We start from the raw sequence: 20,027 nt of genomic DNA, 5'->3' as shown, positions 1-20,027 counted from the left end.
GTCTCTCTACATATTACCCATGAAGGGCTAAATCATCTTTTTCACTGAACTTTAACTGTGTGGAACTGGATCCATGGGAGAGGCAACTCATGGCACAATCTCACCGAGGGTCCAAGCTTGACCCTACTTAACAAATTTATTAACTTACTCACTAATTCCTTTATTTAATTACTCATGGAATAATAAGACCATCCCTTTATTTTTCTAAAAGAATTCCAAAAAGTTGAAGTAACCATCAAAACAGAACTGAAACACTATTATTTATAAAGGTCTGTGTGCACCATTGGAAAAGCCTGGAATGTTTTATCTTCCCATGGACAACAGCTGTGCAAAACACGATGAATTAGGATCTTTCCATCCAATTGCATGCCTTCCACTGATGTACTATTGGCTGACTTTTTGAAAAAGTGACTGAGATACAGATGTATACATTTGATTACTTATAATTATACTTCAGTATCTGTGACCCACGCACATGGATAAGGACCTTAGATAATATTTACATTTGTCCTCATGTCATCAGCCGAAAGAATAGCAAACTGGTTCTTTTAATGTTTGTTTGTATGCAACATAAAATTGCATAAAAAGACTGAATTAAACACAAATGTGGTTGAATAAAACAGTCTCATCATTGTTCCATGCTCTCCCTCCCAATTACCCAGTTTATTCAATCAACTATTTATGTAAATTATTTCTCTTTCCTTAGAAAAATGATTGATTGGCAACATGCCTCCACACAAAACAAAAACATTCAGTTTTGTGTGCAAATGACCATCTGCTCCTTACATAAATGACAAGAGCCTTGAGTATTAAGAATCTAGAAAAACTGTTTTCAGAATTACCGATGTTTCATTACATACCTTACAAAGTTGGACGCATATATCTCTTATTCCTCAATCACTGCCATATTTTTAATTCATAGGTTATATTTATTTTAATAAAGCTATTCACACCCTAAACCAAAAAGCCTGAGAAGAAGGTGTTGTAGGTTCATTTCCCACACAGAGAATAATGGGATGCCGCTCTGTTATAGACCTCAGAGTTGCAGATGGGCTTAATCACAGTTCTTGCTTGAGAAACCCCATGAGATTCATCACTGATCCCTGCTAGGAAATTTGTTTTTGTTTATTAATTTTCTGAGACACACACACACATGAAACACAATCACAAAATTCCAAAAAATCAGATTCTTAAACTTTAGGCTCTCGCCCTATAGAGCTAATAAAACAACATTTCTTCTGTAATGGAACTGAAAGCTACACATGTGGATGGTTCAGAAATCCCTGCTTTCTATCAAACCCACATTCAGCATTCCTTCCTATGTGGCCCTCTCTGATTTAATTCATTCGTATGTCAAAGATGGTTCCATGAAAACGTAATGAAACTGCCATCAGCAATCATCTCCAGGCTGCCGGCAAAGCTATCAGCCCCTCGACCCACATGCAGATGGTGAAAGCAACCGTGACAGAAAAGAGAAGATGATACGAAATGAAATCACTACTATCCTCTTCTAAAGTGACCTCTGTTGTGCTGATTTAGCTTAAACATCATTTGGGGTTTGTGACACATTCCTGTCACTGGTCCATACTGGAAGGGTTTTATGTATTTCATGTATGTAGTACATAATTATTACTTTGGAATTCTTCAGCTGACCCTCATGAATAGACTATTCAAACAAAGAATGTGAACCAAGGGACTTACTTATATTAGACTTTATGCTGCTTGCTCACGATAAAAATTCTTTATTAAGTGATTAAATCAGCTGTCCTGTGTTCACTCTGGGGAGGAAAAAAGCTGATTTAGACTAGATTTTGATTTTTTTTTTTTAATGATTGTTAGTCAGGCAGAACTAGATAACCATAAACTTTGGCTCAAATGCAATTTTTTACTAATCCAGTATTGAATTTTTAGTTATGAATAATATAATAAACATTATTAAGTCCACCACCAAGCCCCGATTAGGATCTATAGGTGATGGACAGGGAAGCCTGGCATGCTGCAGTCTTAATCCACTTATCCCTTCCTGAACTGATTCATTCGTTCACAGATTCACGAATAATAATCACACAATCAATGAGCTGCACTGACATAAAACTAAGAACAAAGGCTTGAACACAACCAAGATCTCTTCGTGGCCCTGTTAATGTAGCATGAATAGACTCAATCACTTTTCACAATAAGGCTCTGTTTTAGCACATAGGGGTTAATCAGCACACTTACTTCCTATCAGTCCCTTCCTTGAGATCAGTGCCCACCTGCTCCTTTTCCACTTAATTTGTCATTATATTAAAGCTGGTGATCAACAGAAACAGCGCTATGATCTTAGCCCACAACAGACAAAAAAGACATCTGCCATCCTCCACAGCACTCCAGCCTCAAAGAGTTAACAACTGAATCTTAATCAATGAAGAAATGGATTTAGCAAATGTGGCCAGAATATTAAGTAGGAAGTTAATATAATACTGCTCTGAAAATATGTGAAATTCCTTGCATCCCTTTAGTAATGAATGATCCCTAGTGGGGCTGAGTTGAATTAATCATAAATGTTAATTTATGACACATTCCAATCATGGGCTCATAATTGGCATTCCTTAATTTCATGTGCTATTTGACTATTTATTTTATTGAAATAATTCAGTGAGATCCCATTAATAATCCCCATCGGAGCTGAGAACACCAACATTGATATTTCCTTATTTCAGTCTTTAAGCTCCTTAGTCCCAGAAGTAATAGCCAGGGTCTTCACCATTAAAGCTGATTAAGTCAGCTGTGTGGTGTTCATTTTATAAAGGGAAAAAAAAAGTCTATTATTAAAAACTCTAAAAATAGAGTTAGCTTTTTTAAAATTGATATTTGCAGGGAAGACTAGATTAATCATAAACTCTACTTTATATCATATTCTCATCATTTTCCTAAGAAGGGTACTTTTTCATTTACTTAAGTTTGGCTGTTAAATAATATGAATACCACCGAATTCACTGCTCACCAAACTACAATCAGAGATATCTTACTTTACCTGCTACTTACACAGGAAGAGCCAAGGATCACCTTATTGGACTTACTTCTATGGAACTGGACATATTTTTTTCACGAGACAATCTCACCTGTTCACCACTATGTGGATTTAGGGATTCATTCACGTACTGATTTATTGTGTTATTCAGGGAATAATATTATCATACCCTTATTTTTCTAAAGAGAGCTCAAAATGGATTATTATTAAAATCTAACTGAGACTGTTTACTGTACATTAACAGTAAAGGATCTTACTATTCTGGAAAGAAGTATATATATATATGGTCATTTGTATATAACAGTTTTTGCTCCGTGTTGGTGCTACATTTCTGGGTGGTTGTGGTATTAAGGAAATGAAAATGCATTAACTTTTTATTACATTCCTTAATAATAGGTAGGACTCCCCAGTGGCTCAGACGGTAAAGCGTCTGTCTACAATGCGGGAGACCTGGGTTCGATCCCTGGGTCAGGAAGATTCCCTGGAGAAGGAAACGGCAACCCACTCCACTACTCTTGCCTAGAAAATCCCATGGATGGAGGAGCCTGTAGCAGGCTACTGCCCATGGGGTTGCAAAGAGTCGGACACGACTGAGCGACTTCACTTTAATAATAGGTACATGATATATTTTTTATATTTATTGATACATTTTTTATCTATGGGTCAATATTATAATAAAAATGCAATCCATCCCCCAAAACCACAAAAGTACAAACACAAGGAACCAAGCACTCTTGTCCCACAGAGGGAATAATTCAGCCACGTGTCTTTATGATGGACCTCAGAATCACTTATGGGTTTAATCAAAACTCCTGTTTCAGATACCCCATGGAACTCATCATCGATCCAGACACATTTTTCTTTCTGTATTTACTTATTAATTGATCCATGAATAACAACTCAATCATGAAATTCCAGGAACAAAACCTCCTTTTATAATGGACCTCGGAGAACATGCGTGATCAGTTCACATCCATAATTCATACAAAATTCATATTCAACTTCGATCATTTTGGGTGCTTCTTCTATTTAATTGCCCTTGCTCTAAAGAGGGTTCAACGAAAGGAGTTGTGAAATCAGCATCTTTAATCACTTCTCAAACACAGAGTTTTCCATGGGCTTGTGGAGCATCACACGTTATTAGCCATGCTACCAGCGTGGTTTGTGGATGAACATACAATGTAATGCTGCACGCACGTGTGCTCAGCCACTAAGCAGGCTGCCATTTCGTCCTCCAGGGGATCTTCCAGACCCAGGGATCAACCCACCTCTCATGCACCTCCTGAGTTGGCAGGTGGATTCACCACTGAGCCACCTGGGAAGCCCCCAAATGTAATATAAAATATTCTACAAATGAATGAAATGACTGCTCTCTTTTTTCATTGTGCTCTCAGTTGTGCTGAATTAGACTAAACCTGATTTTGGATTCATACCATATTCCCATCACTGGTCCCTATTTGAGATTTCTATTTCCTGTATACACACGTTGACGCTTTTGAAATACCACTGAATGTTTGTGAACAAATCATCCTATACAAGGATAGGAAATTCAAGTCTTACTTACTTATTTCTAGGTTCTTAACGCACAAAGCTAACTGCCTAGATTTTGCTTCTTAGAAAATGAATGTGTGCTGTCCTATGTTCATTCCGTGGAGGAAACGGGAGAATTAAACTAGAATTTAAATGTAATTTAGTTATGTGCAACTAGGTAGTTATAAACTTCAAACCTTTATAATTAATCCAATATTTGACTTTCAGATAATGTTATAACCACTGTTAAAACCACCACATAAGAATAAGAAAGACACTTATCAAAACTATCTTTATATTTTAACAGTTTAACAGGATAAAAGATAATTTTAATGGATGCTACTTTTGCAGAACTGGGTACATTTAAATCTTTATTTGGGTACATTTAAATACATCCAATAAGGGGTATATATTCAACACATACAAACAGCTCGTATAGCTCAATATTAAAAAAAAAATTTTACTGGGCAGAAAAACTTGATTTTTTTCCAAAGAGGAAATGCCAGGTACCCAACAGGCACATGAAAAACCACTCAGCCTCACAAATGCAAATCAAAGCTACATGAGGTATCACCTCACACTTGTCAGTTGACCATCATCAAAAAGAACACAAATGACAGGTATTGGCAAGGATGGGAGAAAAGGGAGCCTTCAGATACTATGGGTAGGAACGTAGAACGTGGAAAAGAGTGTGGAGGTTTCTCAAAAACACAAAAATATGATTATATGACCCAACAATTCCACTTCTGGGTTTATATTAGAAAAAAAAAAAAAAAACACTAATTCAAAAAGATGCACATTCATCGATATTAACAGCAGTATCATTTACAATTGTCAAGATATGGAAGCAATATACAGTCCCTCGGATTCTCCAGGTCAGAATACTGGAGTGAGTAGCCTTTCGCTTTTCCAGGGGATCTTCCCAACCCAGGGATCAAACTCAGGTCTCCTGCATTGTGGGCAGACTCTTTACCAGCTGAGCCACCAGGGAAGCCCAAGAATATTGGAGTGGGTAGCCTATCCCATCTCCATCGGATCTTCCCAACCCAGGAATCGAACCAGGGTCTCCTGCATTGCAGGTGGATTCTTTACCAGCTGAGCTACCGAGGAAGCCCATGTATTAACTATATGTCAATTTAAATTAAAAAAAAAAAACAGAAAAAGAAAATACCCACAATCTCGTAAAATATCCTTATTTCACATTCTCAGTGGTGACTCTGCTTAATTCAATTTTATATGTTCATTTATTTATGTAACTACTCAAGGAATCATTAAACCATATGTCCATCATATGAAGAAAGTCAAAATGGCAAGCCAGCTAGTACTCCGGAACAGAAATATTATTATATGCAATGTACTATATGTTGCTTATCAAAAATGTAAGTAGGTTAGGAATTTTTTCTTTCTATAACATCAGTAGCAACAGCTCAAACTAATAAGATAACATTTTTTATTCATTCAATTATAACAATACATCAGTATCTATGAAGAGAAAGAAAATAAATTCTGAATGACACAAGCATCTGTCCATCCAGTTATTAGTCATAAACATAACTGACTAGATTATGTTTGAGTTGTTAATAAAATTTGGAGAATACAATCTGGTCAATCCTAATGCTTCTTACATGATCTGTCCTCAACATGTGCCCACAACTGTATATTGTCACCCTGTTTATTTAACTTATATACAGAGTATATCATGCAAAATGCTGGGCTGGATGAAGCAAAAGCTGGAATCAAGACTGCCCCAAAAAATGTCAATAACCTCAGATATGCAGATGACACCGTCCTTATGGCAGAAAGTGAAGAGGAACTAAAGAGCCTATTGATAAGGGTGAAAGAGGAGAGTGAGAAAGCTGGCTTGAAACTCAACATTCAAAAAACTAAGATCATGGCATCCAGCCCCACCACTTCATGGCAAACAGATGGGGAAATGATGAAAACAGTGACAGACTTTATTTTCTTCGGCTCCAAAATCACTGCGGACAGTGACTGCAGCCATGAAATTAAAACATGCTTGCTCCCTGAAAGAAAAGCTATGACAAACCTAGACAGCGCATTAAAAACCAGAGACGCTACTTTGCCAGCAAAGGTCTGCCTAGTCCAAGCTATGGTTTTCCCAGTAGTCAGTACGAGAGTTTGACTATAAGGAAGGCTGAGTGCCGAAGAATTGATGCTTTTAAACTGTGGTGTTGGAGAAGCCTCTTGTGAGTCCCTTGGACAGCAAGGAGACCAAATCAGCCAATCCTAAAGGAAATCAGCCCTGAATATTCATTGGAAGGACTGATGCTGAAGCTGAAGCTCCAATCCTGTGGCCATCTGATGCAAAGAACTAACTGATTGGAAAAGACCCTGATGCTGGGAAAGATTGAAGGCAGGAGGAGAAGGGGACGACAGAGGACAAGATGGTTGGATGCATCACCGACTCAATGGACGTGAGTTTGAGCAAGCTCTGGGAGTTGGTGATGGACCGTGAGGCCTGGTGTGCTGCAGTCCATGGGGTCACAAAGAGTCAGACACGAGTGAGCAACCAAACAACAACTACAATCTTCCCAATCAGAAAGCACCACACCTAGGTGGGGTCTCTGGTGAATTCTACCAGAATATTTAAGGGAAAACAATTATACCAATTCTCTTAAAATCTCTTTTAGAAGATAAAAGTTGAGAAAAATTTCCTAACCCATTCTATGAAGCCAGCATTACTGCAATATTAATAAAAAAGAAAACCTATAGAACAGTATCTCTAATGAACATAGGTGCAAAAATCCTCAACAAAATATGAACAAATGAATCCAATAACGTATAAAAAGAAATACAGTATGATCCACTGGATATTATCCCATTATGCATATGACATCAAAAGGGTATGTGATCAAAAGGAGAATACCCACATGATTATATCCATAGAAGCAGGAAAAGCATCTGATAAAACACAATATTCATGAGGGGAAAAAAACTCTCAACAAACTAGAAATAGAAAGGAACTTTCTCAATTTGGCAATGAATATCTATAAAAAATACCTAAAGCTAGGCCTTACTCACCCTCTGCAATGGCCCACACTCTGTCTGTGGAGTGTGCTTCTCTCTGAATCTGAATAAATCCACTTTTTACCTATCAAAAAAAAATACCTATAGCTAATATCATAACTAATGAGAAATTTGAAGCTTTCCCACTAATATCAGTATCAAAGCAAGGATGTTCTCTCTCAACACTTCTTTTCAATATTGTACGAGAAATTATAGCAAACATAGCAAGAGAAGAAGAAGAAAGAATAAGTATACTATTAGTGAAAGAAGAAATAAAACTGTCTTTGTTAAGAGATGCCATGGGCATCTACGCAGAAAATACAAAACAACGAACAAGAACTCGCAAGCAATCATAGCATGGCTGCAGGATACAAGGTAAATAAGTGTCAATCACTTTCCTATATAATAGCACTGAACAAGTGGAATTTAAAATTAAATTGACAAGCAAAAAATGAAATCCGTATAAATCTAAGAAAATATGAACAAAAACCATATGAAGAAATCTACAAAACTCAGATGAAAATAACCAGAGAACTAAAATGTAGAGGTATTCCGTGCTCATGGATAGGCAGAGTTAATACTATCTGAACGTCAGCTCTTTCCAACTCGATCTATAGATTCAAGGCAGTTCCAATTAAAGTTCCAGCAGGTGCTCTGTGGTTGTAAACACCATGATCCTACAGTTTATATGAACAGGCCAAAAAACCAGAACAGTGAACACAATATTGAAGAACAAAGTTGGAGGACTGCCATCACCTAACTTCAAGATTTACTACAAAGCTACAATAATCAAGACAGTGTGGTAATGGTCAAAGAACATATAAAGTGATCCACGGAACAGAAGAGAGCCCAGAAATAAGGCCACAAAAATATAGACAACTGATCCTTGACAAAGGATCAAAGGAAATACAATGGAACAAAGATAATCTTTTCAATAAGTGGTGCTGGAACAACTGGATGTCAACATTAAGAAAAAAAAAAAAGAAACATAGACACAGATATTACACCCTTCCTGAAAATTATCTCGAAATGGATTATAGACCTAAATGAAAAATAAAAAACAATAAAACCCCGAGAACAAAAACATAAGAAAATCTAGCTGATCTTGTGTTTGACAATGACTTTTTAAATACAATACCAAAGATATATTATGTGAATAACTGATAAGCTGCAATTCATTTTCTTTTCTGCAAAGAAACTTTCAAAAGAACAAAACATAAGCCATAGACTGGGGGAAAACTATTTGCAAAAGATATGTCTAATAAATGACTCTTTCCAAAACTTACAAAGAATCCTTAGAATCAACAGTAAGAAAATAAACAACTTGCTTAAAAAATGAATCAAAGACCTGAACAGATATCTCACAAAGATGATAAACAGATGAAAAATAAGCATACAAAAAGACAGTCCACATTATATGTCATGCTATTGAGGCTGCTGCTAAGTCACTTCAGTCGTGTCCAACTCTGTGCGACCCCATAGACAGCAGCCCACTAGGCTCCTCTGTCCCTGGGATTCTCCGTGCAAGAATACTGGAGTGGGTTGCCATTTCCTTCTCCAGTGCATGAAAGTGAAAAGTGAAAGTGAAGTCGCTCAATGAGGGAAATGCAAATTAAAACAATGAAGTACCACTACACACCTATTAGAGCAGATATTTTGCAGTTTATTATGAAACTAAACATATTCTTACCATACTATCTAGAAATCACACTCCTTGGTATTTACCCCAAGGAGCTGAAATTTTATGTCCATACAGGAACCTCCACATGGATATTTATACCAGCTTTATTCATAATTGGCAAAACTTGGAAGCAGCCAACACATCCTTCAGTGGGTAAATGGATAAACAAACCGTTTTACATCAAAATAATGGAAGGTCATTCGCACGAAAAAGAAATGAGCTATCAAAGCCATAAACAGGCATGAAGGAGCCTCAAATTTAGTATGACTACATTTAAAAAGACAATATGAAATGGCTATGTACAGTATAATTCCAACATTACTACATGCTGAAGTTGCCAGGGGTTAAAGGGAGAGAAAAATGAAGCGACACAGAGGATTTTTAGGGCAGCGAAATATTCTGTATGATACCACAATGGCAGATACATGTCATTATATTGGGTTGGCCAAAAAGTTCCTTTAGGTTTTTCCATAAAATGGTACAGAGAAACAGAAGCTTTTTCACCAACCCAATATATTTGTCCAAAGCCACTGAATTTACAACCAAGAGTGAACCCTGAAGTTGACTATGGACTTTGGGTGAAAATGATGTGTCGGTGAAGCTTCACCAGTTGTAATACATGTACCCTTCTGGTGTGGGATGTTGATAATAGGAGAGGCGATACACATGTAGAACCAGGGCGCCTATGGGAAATCCCTGTACATTTTGCGTAATTATGCCATGAACCTAAAACTGCTCTTAAAAAAATAAAGCCTTTCGGAAAAGGGAGCAACACGTAAAAAATAACAGCAGTGAAAAAATCTGCTCTTCATCAAATGCAACATTGACTCTTACATGAAATTGTCTTGTCTGTTTCTTACTCAAAAGTACAAGAGCTTTGATCTATTTAATTTTATTGGAACTCAGCACTTCCAAATGGTATTAGTCTTGTTCCTTATTTAATTATGTACTCTCATAATTGGTCCTCTCAGCGCCTTCCTTGTCTTCATTCATTTACATATTTTATTCACACACTGATTTACTTAAAATAAAATCTATACTCGAGAACCTCAACAGACCAAGAATAAGAACTGACACTTCACTTCTGCTATATGATCATGTCCCACAGAGTTAATGGGGTATTTTCTTTTTCTAATAGATCTTGGAGCTATAAAGCTTAGTAAAGTAAAATTCTCGATTCAGATACCCCAGGATACTCATCATTGGCCTAGGCCTGGCATTATACTCCTTCATTCATTTGCACCTGTATTGACTGAATCATTCATTGATTCACTAACAATAAGAAAGTCAACACAGAAAAATCTCAAAATTAAGATTTCTGAAACTTCTAAGATCAACATACAAATCTCAGTGTCACACATGCATTTATTACCTTCCTCATTTCTTGGAAATTCTGTAGTCATGGCTGATCCATGCCTACTCCCTTTCATTTAATTTGTCCCACGTTAAATACAGTAGACTGAATGACCATGAACCACCCCACAACTTGAACCCTGACAATCCCAACCATCTTCCTATGTGCTCTCACTGAAGACTCAGTAGCCAAAGTCACCTGAGGAAATTTAAATTAGCTATGGTACAAAAGTAAAGTGGAATAGTAATCTACTCTAAAGAGGATGAAAATGTCCTCCATCTTCTTTTCTTTCACAGCCTAACTTAGGTTGAATTGGAGAAATCTTATTTTTGTTCATAATACATTCCTATTACTGGCTGAGGCATTATTTTATTTTTCTGAAATAAGCATGAACCAAATCTAGAACTTCTACTATTACTTAGATCTGTTTTAGCACTCTGACCCACAGAAATGATGCCAAGATTTGCACCAATGGAGAATAATTAAGTCAAGTGTGGTGGATCCATTGTGTGGAGTTAATAGTGGATTTTAGAAAGAATCTGAGTCTATAATTTATATTTTTCAAGGAATATTAGTAAGCCTATATTGCTGCTGCTGCTGCTAAGTCACTTCAATCATGTCCGACTCTGTGTGACCCCATAGACAGCAGCCACCAGGCTCCCCTGTCCCTGGGATTCTCCAGGCAAGAACACTGGAGTGGGTTGCCATTTCCTTCTCCAATGCATGAAAGCCTATACTAGATCAATCATAAACTTTGATTCATGACACATTTTAATCAAAGGGCCCAGAATGGCTAGCATATTATTTATTGACTTATCTAGAACTCAACAGAAGAATATGAAATGGTGATTAAAAGAATCCCACAGTACACTCTCTCCCAACATGGTAAGAATCTATCAGTGTATAAACTATAATGGAAAAGAATATATATGTGTATATATGTATATAGATAGATAGATATGTAACTGAATCACTGTGATGTACAGCAGAAATTAACACAATATTGTAAATCACCTATACCTTAATAAAATGCTTTTTAAAAAAGAATCTAGAGCATTCTTCCTAATAGTACATGTCACTTGTGCAGGATGGGATTCATTTAAACACTTCTTACATGGCACATTTTTACCAATAGTGTATGCTAGACCCTCTATTATATATTTCTTTATCCAGTCATTCTTTACTTATTCATTTACTCTTGTATGCATGAATAATTTAAACTTCAATTTACTTTTCCACAGAAAACACAGTATGATCTGTCCATGAACAGCTCAAATTGTAATACGATTAGATGCAACTATACACGTGAATCGGAGATAAAGCGGGAAGAGCCTAGCTGCTTTTTTTCTTCATCTGAATATCAATAAGGAACAAGAGGACAAGTGAGCCGCATGGTTTTGTAACACACCTTCCTCAGTGGCCCCTGTTTTACCTTGCTACTGCTACTGCTAAGTCGCTTCAGTCGTGTCCCACTCTGTGCGACCCCATAGACGGCAGCCCACCAGGCTCCCCCGTCCCTGGGATTCTCCAGGCAAGAACACTGGAGTGGGTTGCCGTTTCCTTCTCCAATGCATGAAACTGAAAAGTGAAAGTGAAGTCACTCAGTTGTGTCCGACTCTTCGCGACCCCCTGCACTGCAGCCTACCAGGCTCCTCCGTCCATGGGATTTTCAAGGCAAGAGTACTGGAGTGGGTTACCATTGCCTTCTCCATCATTACTCCCAGACATAACCAATTAGATCATATCCTCTTATTTTCAATAAGCAGTCAGCACTTCTCAAATAATGCAGAACATTGATTTCCAGGTATTTATCTCTGTATGCTATTTATCCAAATAGATTTACATTGGAATTGAGCACTTTAGAAATGTATTAATAACAAAAATATATTAAACACTCATAATTGGACCACATATGGCTTTCCTTGTCTTCTATATAGATATACTTACTCATTCATTAATTCACTTATAGTAATACCATCCAGACCTATGAATATTAATAGCCTGAGAACAAAATCCTGAGCATTAACTTCTGTTCTACAGGCATTAACTAGGTCGTTGACCTCAGAGTTACAGGGTTTAACCAAATCATTTATTCACACACACCTCAGATATGCATTGGTTCAAACTTTGAACCTTTCCATTCATGCGTACCTTTGTTTACTGATTCCCTAATTAAGTCACTAGTAATAATAAAGTCAACGTGTAAAATTCAAAAAACCCTAAAAACAATATCGAGAATATTACTAAGGTCTACCTATAGGCTTATTTTTCATAAAACTAAGATGTTACGTCTTTTTTGCAGCAGATCACAACATTATACAAAAAGATTACCAGTTTACTTGCTTCGTGTCAATCCCATATTTATACTTTATCTACTATGCCTGTCCTTCATTCCCTTAATTTTCCCACGTTTTAAAGATGGTACATATGATAGCCAGCCTCCAAGACGGCGCCCAAGGATTCCTGGCTCCTAGTACTCGGAGCCTTGCAGTCTCCTCCCATATTAAATCATGCCTGGCCTCTATACCCAACAGAATACTTGACAGGCTGGCAGTGTATGACCTCTGAATCTTAATTACACATACACTGAGCTTTCTGCCTCCCTTTCTCTTGTATTGATTGCTCTTGGGGAACTCAGTTGTCATGTTGTAAGGACACTCAACCAGTCCTGATGAGAGGTCCCTGTATAAAGAAACTGTGGTCTCCCTGCCAAGGACCAGCACGAACTCTATAGCCTTCCGAGTGACTCATGGAGGCAGATCCTCTAGCCCAAGCTTTCACATATCTGCAATCCTACCTGACATCTTGACTGCAACCTCACAGACCCTAAACCAAAACTGCCCACTAATCCTCTCTAGATTCCTGCCCCATAGAAAATGTGATGCATAACAAATATTTACTGTTGTTTTCAGTTGCTCAGTTGTAGGGTAATTTGTAACACAATAAAAAAACTGATACAATACAATGATCAACCACCAAGTGTCATATCTCACAATGAGGACATTGATACTATATTCTCTCATCCTATCTACTCTCCTTTCAAGGAGTTATGACCTAGCTCTTTATCACTGATGCAAGGTTTAAATTAACCATGGTATAAAATAAAATAAAATATTAAAAACACTGAAGATGAATAAAAGTTCTCCATCATTTTTAATGGACCTCAGGTTACGCATAAAACTTGGTTAATTACCACTTTTGGCATTGCATGGCATCCTTTGGTCTTCCCCAGTGGCTCTGCAGTAAAGAATCTACCTATGATGCAGGAGACACAGGTTCAATCTCTGGTTCAGGAAGAGCCCCTGGAGGAGGAAATGGCAGCCACTCCAGTATTCTTGCTGGGAAAATCCCATGACAGAGGAGCTATAGTCCATAGGGTCACAGAGAGTCGGACACGTGGTCTTCTTTGATTTTATGTATTTAGCTCTTTTTCCTTCGACATAATGTCAGGATGAATGAATCTTCTTACCCAAGGACATGAATTTTGACCACTGTCGTCTACCAAAGGCTCTCGATAACTTGTGTGTGCTCAGTCACTTAGTCATGTCCGACTCTTTGCGACCCCTTGAACTGTAGCCTGCCAGGCTCCTCTGCCCATGGGAATTCCCAAGCAAGAATACTGGAGTGGGTTGCCATTCCCTTCTCCAGCAGATCTACCCGACCTGGGGATCAAAGCCAGGTATCCTGCATTGCAAGCAGATTCTTTTCCATATGAGCTACAGGGAAGTTCCTCAATCCCCTACCCAAAGGTAAAAATTAAACTCTTAAGACTATTGAACAATTAAATCAGCTAGAGAGCTTTCTTTCTGTGATATAAGATGCACATTTTTATAAAGAATGGAATAGGATAAATTTAACTTTTTAAAACAAGCTGGAGTCACGAGGTACTAGATTAATCATAAACCTTGGATCCTATCACATTCTTATTATAGATTTTGTATATATTGACTTGTTTACTGCTTAATTTTTAATTAATACAGCAAATGCTGTTAAATCCAGCACCTAACACAAGAATAATTAATGTAACTGGTATTCTATCGATCTATGTACTCCCTAACCACACAGTTCACAGCCTCATTCATCTTTTTTAAAGGACCACATTCATGCATTGCTTAGAGTAGGCTGTGAAATATTGGTGTAATATTTACCTTAATTTTTCAATGACTTTTATTTTTTTCTTATCTAAATACTCCAAGAATAACTTGATAAGACAAGAATCCTTTTTTCATTGAAAATGGTTTATCATTACCTCTGTTTCATGACACCTGCTCCTCACGGACTCACGTACTACCTTCTTTTAAATCATTGACCAAAATATGAACTCATTCATTCATTTACTTTTAACAACACATTCAAAACGAATTCAAGCCAGGACCCTGAAAGAGAACACTGACTAACACCAGTATCTTTCCATACACTCATTCTCCACAGACAACTGGTTAGATCCTTTCTTGTTTCATTTTAAACAATAGACAGTAAACAGAGTGATTTGATCATATACACTAACATATTCAATACTTATCTATGTTTGGCCTTTTTTCAATTAGGCACTTATTTAAACAATTCTTTTTAATGTGAATGGTTTGTTCCTTTTCTAAATAACCTAACAACTAACTACCCAACAGCAATGCAAAAGCAACACAGATTCTTGTAATAGCATATCTCCTCTATGGAAAACTGTTACGTAAGACCTGATCGATTTAGGTTAGATTAGTACTTCAGGAAATAATATATTAATAATCCTTGCTCACTGCTGACTTGAATCATTGCTCATCATTCGTTTACACTTCATTTATTCTTGCATTGCTTTACTTAGGATACATTTCACAGACACTAAGAAATAAAGCTCAAAAAATGCATCTTTGATTACTCCTGACTTTTGCTGTAAGTCCCTTTTCCACTAAGGAAATAAGATTTCTTTTTTCTAATGAATCTCAAAGTTACAAAGCTTCATCAAAATCCTTGACTCACACATCTCAGATACTCATCATTAGTCTATATTGAACATCTTTTTCTTCCTTTTTTATGTATTGTTTATTCTTTTATATAATGATTCACTAATAATAATATAATCCATCCTCATGAATCAAAAACCCCAAGAACAACATCTTTGACTATCACTAATAACCATCTATATATGCCCACTTCCCACTGTGCCAAAAGACAACATTTTTTCAATATTCTTATATATTTGCTTTTTGCACATATAAATTAATCAGCACCCTTGCATCATATGAGTCCCGTTAGTCCATTAGCTTGGCCTTTTTCATTTAAAGACAACGCAATGAACGACTTAGGGATGCATAATCTCACTCCACAACTAGACAATTTTGTCCATCTTCCAGTGTGCTCCTCTGTCAAAAAATGAACAGCCTAAATCTTTACCAATTGAGCAGTACTTGAAATGCACTGCCAAACTAAAACGCAAGGTAAAGCAGCCCTGGAAATGAAGAAAACACCTGCATCTTTTTTATTGAATTTTAAGAGACCTAAAAAATTAATCAATCATAATCCCCAATTCTGGCCCACGTTGGTGTTACTTGGTTTTATTTATTAATATATCCATTTATTACTTTGAAAATTTTAAGTGACGCCCATAAACTAACCTCTCAACCCAAGAACATAAACTCTGTCACTTACATCACTGTTCTGTCCTTACCCACCAAGTGTGTAAAAGCCAAGATCTTCAGCACTAGATAATGGTTAAATCATCTGTAGTATGCTCACCTGGTGAAAATGTAGACTTTCAAACAGTTTTCTTTAATGGAAGTTAGTTTTTCAGTGTTGATTATTAATATAAACTTTGGTCATTTAATAATCTCATCATTGCCCAAGAATGGCACTCTTTATTGACTCACTTAATTTTTATTTTTAAATAATACAGTGAATACCAGTGTGAGACTACAAACCTTTATCAATTATAAATATGTGTCTGCTGCTGCTGCTAAGTCGCTTCAGTCGTGTCCGACTCTGTGCGACCCCATAGACGGCAGCCCACCAGGCTCCCCCGTCCCTGGGATTCTCCAGGCAAGAACACTGGAGTGGGTTGCCATTTCCTTCTCCAATGCATGAAAGTGAAAAGTCAAAGGGAAGTCGCTCAGTCGTGTCCGACTCTTAGCGACCCCATGGACTGCAGCCTACCAGGCTCCTCCATCCATGGGATTTTCCAGGCCAGAGTACTGGAGTGGGGTGCCACTGCCTTCTCCGAGTATGTGTCTACATACTCCCTATCCATAAATCCAACAACTTGGTGATTGCTTACAATGGACCTCACCTGTGCAGCATTGGATAAGTGCAGATCTTTATTTTACAGCATATTCTCACCAGTTCACATGATTTTTTCTGAGTTATAATGTCTAGTGATTCATTTATTGATTTCTGTATATAACTAGGCATGAAATAGATTATTTACAAATTTGTCTAAAGAATTTCTCCATGTAAATTTTGTATGTGTTCTTAGCCAAAGTGGGGAGGAACCCAGAGTTCTCCTTCTTTATCTTGACAGTATTTGGATATATCCGGAGTACACATTAGATCTGGTTCCAGACACATGTTCCTCCCTGGCCCCTCTTTGGTCTTCTTTTGAATAACTAGTCTATATATAAAATGCATTCCTTTCTTCTCTTGTAACAATATATCAAGATCAATGAAAAAACACCAAAGTACTGCATAAGAGCACTGGATATCCTTCTTAATGCTCATAGCCTATTGACGTAACTGACTAAATCCTCTTTTGATGTTTTTTAAATAAAACTCAGTGAATAGAGATAGATTAATCTTAACTCTGATCATATGACGAAGTCTAATTTTGCTTTATGTTTGGCCTTCTCGCAATAAAACAACTATGTAAGCAACTCTTGATGTAAACGTTTTTTGTTGTTCTCTTATTAAACCAGCAAAACCAGCAATGAAAGCAGCCACCTGGACTCTTCGTTATCTCTGGATTGTCCCCGTGGATGAGTTCAGAGCTTTTATCTGGTCATCTACAGAACCCCATGTTTCAAACATGCACTAATGATAATCTCTGCTTTATTGCATAATTCCATAATTGGTCTCTGCATGGCCCTCCTTATCTTCATTTATATACTTATTTATCCATTTCTGATTTCATTTCCCAAAGAGTTTACCTTCCGCCTTTTTCTCAAAAGGCCACCGATTTCAAGATAGGAATTAATTACAATTTTGGATTCAGACCTAACCCTCACTCTAGGAGTCCTCGTTGATGGGTCCAAGCTCAGCACTCATTTTCCTCAACCATTTACCCCTTTGTGTATTGATTCACTCACTAGTCCAGTAATAACACAATCACTACACATACAACATAAAATCTTCAAAGTATGATTCTTGAATGCTACTAAGATCTATCTACATGCTCATTTCCTATAGAACTACTAACATGAGACCTCCTTTTCCAATGACCCTCAATGTGGACATACGTGCTCCCTCCCATGGAGATCTTTTGAAGGGAAAATGTTGAAATCAACTGTCATGTAAATATAAAAGAATAGCAAACATCCTCAAAATATGTGAAGCATTTTCCAAATTTTTGGAGGACTCATCAGTTGTACAAAATTGAATTAAACATTATCACCTATGGTTCATTAGCTAGTTTGTCACTGGTACTGTACAGCATTCTTTAATTTTATACTTTTATGTAGCTATCTAATATTTTTTGAAATATTTCAGTGAACAATGAACAAATTCTCCTAACCAAGAACATAAACTTGGAATGTTACCCAACTTGGTATATATGCTTCTTAAACAGAGTAATATCACCCAAATGCTTCTTCATTAGATACGATTAAGTCAGTTACGGTGTATTAATTCTGAAGTGAAATGGAAGCTTTAAAAATAATGAAAAATCATGAATTTAGGTATGTTTAGAGGATACTAATTGCAGAGTTCTAGATGAGACCTAAAGCCTGTTTCATGTCTTTGACCCAGGAACATCACTATTTTTTATTTACTCAATTATTTAATTTTCATTTTAAGCTATATACTGAACACCACTGAATCCACAATCTAACCCACAGGTCAGAACTTTAAAGTCAGATTTTCTTCTTAATGAATCTTTCTTGTGTAAATCAGATAAATTTTAATCTTTGTTTTTCATGGCCCAAGCTTGACTTGTCTTTATGTATTCATTCACTCACTCATTCATTCATTCATTTAATTACTCGTGGAATAAGTTCACCAGCTGCTCATTTTATAAAGAAAACAGAAAATGCTAAAATGGGCAGCAACCCAGAAACAAAATACTATTATGTGCATCTGTCTATGTGCACATTATGCAAAACAGGAAAAGCCTGGATTTTTTTTTTAAGTATGAAAGTCAACTGTGGAAAACAGGATAATCACTATGTTTATTCCATAATAGAGCGCCTCATTGGTGTGCGATTTGCATCTTTCAAGTAAAATATGAATCTATTCATTCATTCACTAACAGCAATATATAATTATAACATGTCACTATTATAATTATAACTCACTGGACAAAAACTTTCCAGTAATATTAGCATGTGATCATATACTCACAGTCAACCATCTTAAATTAGCCATAACTCTTGTTATAGGACTTATTCGCATCACTGGTCCATGATTTTCTTTCTATTTGATATTTAATTATTTGTGCAAACATTTCGCCCTTTTCTTAACAAAATAAACAATCAGCAACCAACCATCAACCCATCAATCCATCATAACAGTATTCAATGTTGGACATACTTGTCTATTTGCTCCCTGCCAAAAGAGGTAAAATCTTGATATATTTATTTTCCTAGACCTCAGTGCTTCAGAAATATTTGAAAACATATTCTCATAAATGAACAATGTATGGCTTTCCTGTCTTCATTCCTTCCTTCCTGACTTTCTCTACTCATGCATTACTTCACTTATAATAAAGAAAATGCATACCCAAGGAACACAGAGCCTAAGAACAAAATCCTGAATACTCCTTTCTTATGCCACAAGCACCTTTATCTAGAGGGAATAACTAGATCTCCTCTGATAACGACCTCAGAGCTACAGAGTTTAATCAGAACTCTCAAGTCAGACAGTCCAAGACACTCATCATGGATCCAGACTTGGCATTTTTATCTTCTTCATTCACATCATTCCTTCAAGATCATTTTTACATGAATAAATTATAATACAAGCAATATCCATGAATTATAAATGCCAAGAACAAGATGAGTGATAGTTACTAAGTTGAGTCTACTTATTATTTGTCGCACAGAACTAATACATTTACTGTCTTCTTTCAATGCACCTCCACGTTGCACAAACAGATCAACAGGTGTGTTTCAAAGCAAAACCATATTGATAATAGGCTTCTGCTTATCTCTTTACCCAATCTGTCCATATTTTAAAGGTAGTAGAATAAAAACTATGAACCGCCATCTCCCCTTACAACTATAACAACG

The 20,027-nt window shown here is 36.7% G+C and overlaps 1 long non-coding RNA gene and 3 other non-coding genes across 4 annotated transcripts in view; all 4 read right to left on the bottom strand.

The window, feature by feature from the left end:
• The window catches only part of MEG8 (proline-rich receptor-like protein kinase PERK10), a 125,523-nt gene that overhangs the window by 68,393 nt on the left and 37,103 nt on the right, over nt 1-20,027 (bottom strand). The window lies entirely within an intron of this gene.
• Nucleotides 1,030-1,104, bottom strand: LOC112443320 (small nucleolar RNA SNORD113/SNORD114 family). Its single transcript, XR_003031657.1, has one exon. It is a non-coding gene; the product is annotated as a small nucleolar RNA SNORD113/SNORD114 family (small nucleolar RNA).
• Nucleotides 3,788-3,862, bottom strand: LOC112443313 (small nucleolar RNA SNORD113/SNORD114 family). Its single transcript, XR_003031652.1, has one exon. It is a non-coding gene; the product is annotated as a small nucleolar RNA SNORD113/SNORD114 family (small nucleolar RNA).
• Nucleotides 15,533-15,603, bottom strand: LOC112443321 (small nucleolar RNA SNORD113/SNORD114 family). Its single transcript, XR_003031658.1, has one exon. It is a non-coding gene; the product is annotated as a small nucleolar RNA SNORD113/SNORD114 family (small nucleolar RNA).

Source organism: Bos taurus, chromosome 21, assembly GCF_002263795.3.
Source record: "Bos taurus isolate L1 Dominette 01449 registration number 42190680 breed Hereford chromosome 21, ARS-UCD2.0, whole genome shotgun sequence".
Classification (NCBI taxonomy): domain Eukaryota; kingdom Metazoa; phylum Chordata; class Mammalia; order Artiodactyla; family Bovidae; genus Bos; species Bos taurus.
The sequence above is the reverse complement of the archived record's forward strand: the minus strand, read 5'-3'. Positions and strand labels throughout refer to the sequence as shown.